Source organism: Triticum dicoccoides, chromosome 1A, assembly GCF_002162155.2.
Source record: "Triticum dicoccoides isolate Atlit2015 ecotype Zavitan chromosome 1A, WEW_v2.0, whole genome shotgun sequence".
NCBI lineage: Eukaryota > Viridiplantae > Streptophyta > Magnoliopsida > Poales > Poaceae > Triticum > Triticum dicoccoides.
This window is the reverse complement of record NC_041380.1, coordinates 393,396,480-393,400,490: the sequence shown is the minus strand read 5'-3', so window position 1 is coordinate 393,400,490 and position 4,011 is coordinate 393,396,480.

The window sequence follows — 4,011 nt, the reverse complement described above, 5'->3', positions numbered from 1 at the left end:
ATATGGGACCTTTTCCTTCCTCTAATGGTTATACACATATTTTAGTTGCTGTTGATTATGTTACTAAGTGGGTAGAAGCTATTCCAACTAGTAGTGCTGATCATAACACTTTTATTAAAATGCTTAAAGAAGTTATCTTTCCAAGGTTTGGAGTCCCTAGATATTTAATGACTGATGGTGGTTCACATTTTATTCATGGTGCTTTCCGTAAAATGCTTGCTAAATATGATGTTAATCATAGAATTGCATCCCCTTATCACCCTCATTCTAGTGGTCAAGTAGAATTGAGTAATAGAGAACTCAAATTAATTTTGCAAAAGACTGTTAATAGGTCCAGAAAGAATTGGTCCAAGAAACTTGATGATGCATTATGGGCCTATAGAACTGCATATAAAAATCCTATGGGCATGTCTCCGTGTAAAATGGTCTATGGAAAAGCATGTCACTTACCTCTCAAACTAGAACACAAGGCTTATTGGTCTATTAAAGAACTAAATTATGATTTTAAACTTGCCAGTGAGAAGAGGTTATTTGATATTAGCTCACTTGATGAATGGAGAACCCAAGCCTACGAAAATGCCAAGTTGTTTAAAGAAAAAGTTAAAAGATGGCATGACAAAAGGATACAAAAGCGCGAGTTTAATATAGGTGATTATGTATTGCTATACAACTCTCGTTTAAGATTTTTTGCAGGAAAGCTTCTCTCTAAATGGGAAGGTCCTTACGTTATCGAGGAGGTCTACCGTTCCGGTGCCATAAAAATCAACAACTTCGAAGGCACAAATGCGAAGGTGGTAAATGGTCAAAGAATCAAACATTATATCTCAGGTAATCCCATAAATGTTGAAACCAATGTTATTGAAACCGTAACCCCGAAGGAATACATAAGGGACAGTTTCCAGAACATTTTAGACTCCGAAAAGGAATAGGTATGTGGTACGGTAAGTAAAATGACTCCAAAACAATTTTAAGGCAATATTTCTCCATTTTGGAACATTTAGAAAAATAGAAAAATAAGCAGCAGTCCGGAAGGGACATGAGGGCTCCACGAGGGTGGAGGGCGCGCCCTACCCCCTAGGCGCGCCCCCTACCTCGTGGGCACCTCGTGTGCTCTCCGGACTCCGTTTTCTTACAGAACACGTATTTTGGTCGGTAAAAATTCATTATATAACCTCCTGGGGGTTTTGACTCCCGTATCACGCAAAAATCTCTTGTCTTTGTTTCGAGTTGTTTTTCTGACAGATCTAGATTATCATGACGTCTCCAAGTGCACCCAAGGACAAGTTCTTTGAGAAGGTCATCAACCCTTACCTAGCGGAGGTGTAGCGACACCCTCAAACCATTGAGATGCGTGATGGGTTGCTACACATCCGTGATGCCGAGGGACCGAAGGGGACCGGAAGCATGGAGACGAGGCTCGAAGCAATGGAGCAACAAGTTTTCAAGTGTCAGGGGATGGTGGAGCATGGACTCAACACCAACTACATGATGATCGCAGAGTTCACCAACAAACACAAGCTGGATGCCGACAACATCAGGGAGACCATCTTCAAGCTTCACGAGAAAATTGAGCACCTCCAAGCTCAAATCTATGACCTGCAAAACCAAAACTGTGAGTATAAATATAGATTCAAAAGGATGAGTTTGGCTGCAGATTTGAGGATCCCGGAGACTCAGTCATCCTTCTATGATGGTGAGCCTATGCCTTGGAAGAAGGACGACAAGCCTAAGCCATCAACAACATCACCACCGTCTCCTCCAACAAAGAATAATTGAGTATCTGGTATGGGCACTCCACTTGGCAACTGCCAAGATTGGGGGAGTGCCCGGGTATCGTATCACCATCACTTTTATCTTTACCGTTTTTCTTAGTTCGATCCTTTTGGTAATATTTTGATCTAGTAGAATAAAAGTTCTTAGTATGATCTAGTTGTGAGTTTTGCTTTATGATACTTCTATGTAATCGAGTCCTTGAGCTATATAATAAAGATTAGTTTTGAGTCAAGGGCTTGCTTATTTTTGCCATGATCCCAAGTGAATAAAAGAAAAGAGAAACAAATAAAAAGAAACAAAGAGATCATGTGAGTCTTATGGAGAGTAATGAGCTCACATAGAAAGAGTATGATGAATAAAAGATGTTGAGGGTTGACAAACATAGTTTTGGTCATCATTGCAATTAATAGGAAGTAATAAAGAAAGAGAGGTCTTCACATATAAATATACTATCTTGGACATCTTTTATGATTGTGAGCACTCATTAAGATATGACATGCTAAAGAGTTGATATTGGACAAGGAAGACAACATAATGGGTTATGTTTTCTTACATCTGAGATAAATTATATTGTCTTGGATCCTCCAACATGTTGAGCTTGCCTTTCTCCCTCATGCTAGCCAAATTCATTGCACCAAGTAGAGATACTACGTGTGCTTTCAAATACCCTTAAACCAGTTTTGCCATGAGAGTCCACCATACCTACCTATGGATTGAGTAAGACCCATCAAGTAAGTTGTCATCGGTGCAAGCAATAAAAATTGCTCTCTAAATATGTATGATTGATTGGTGTGGTAGAAATAAGCTTTATACAATCATGTGATATGGAAGTAATAAAAGCGACAGACTGCATAATAAAGGTCCATATCACAAGTGGCAATATAAAGTGATGTTCTTTCGCATTAGGATTTTGTGCATTTACCCACAAAAGCGCATGACAACCTCTGCTTCCCTCTGCGAAGGGCCTATCTTTTACTTTTATCTCCTAGATTGCATAAGAGTCATGGTGATCTTCACCCTTCCTTTTTACATTTTATCCTTTGGCAAGCACAATATGTTGGAAAGATCCTGGTATATATGGCTAATTGGATGTGGGTTTTCATGAACTATTACTGTTGACATTACCCTTGAGGTAAAATGTTGGGAGGCAAAAACTATAAGCCCCCATCTTTCTCTGTGTCCGATTAAAACTCCATACCCATAAGTATTGTGTGAGTGTCAGCAATTGTGAAAGATTATATGATAGTTGAGTATGTGGACTTGCTGAAAAGCTCTTATACATTGACTCTTTCCTATATTATGATAAATTGCATTGCTTCAATGACTGATATTATAGTTTGTTAGTTTTCAATGAAGTTTACGATTCATACTTGATATTGTGATTGAATTATTACTCTAGCATAAGAAATCATATGACAAAAATTATATAAGTTGCTGTTCTAAGAATGATCATGGTGCCCTCATGTCCGTATTTTATTTTTATCGAAACCTTCATCTCTAAACTTGTGGACATATTTTTCGATTTCAGCTTTTCGCTTGAGGACAAGCGAGGTCTAAGCTTGGGGGAGTTGATACGTCCATTTTGCATCATGCTTTTATATAAATATTTATTGCATTATGGGCTGTTATTACACATTATGTCACAATAGTTATGCCTATTCTCTCTTATTTTACAAGGTTTACATAAAGAGGGAGAATGCCGACAGCTGGGATTCTGGCTGGAAAAGGAGCAAATATCAGAGACCTATTCTGCACAGCTCCAAAAGTCTTGAAACTTCACGGATGATGTTTTCCAAATATATAAAAAACATTGAGCGCAAGAACTTCACCAGGGGGGGCATACCCTGCCCACGAGAGTGGGGGCGCGCCCTCTACCTCGTGGGCCCCCTGGTGGCCCTCCGGTGACCATCTTCTGCTATATGGACTCTTTCGATGGAAAAAAATCATAATCCATCTTCTCGGACGAAACTCCGCCGCCACGAGGCGGAACCTTGGCGGAGCCAATCTAGGGTTCTAGCAGGGTTGTTCTGCCAGGGAAACTTCCCTCCCGGAGGGGGAAATCATCGCCATCGTCAACACCAATGCTCCTCTCATTGGGAGAGGGCAATCTCCATCAACATCTTCATCAGCACCATCTCATCTCAAAACCCTAGTTCATCTCTTGTATCCAATTCTTGTCTCCAAGTCCGGGATTGGTGCTAGTAGGTTGCTAGTAGTGTTAATTACTCCTTGTAGTTG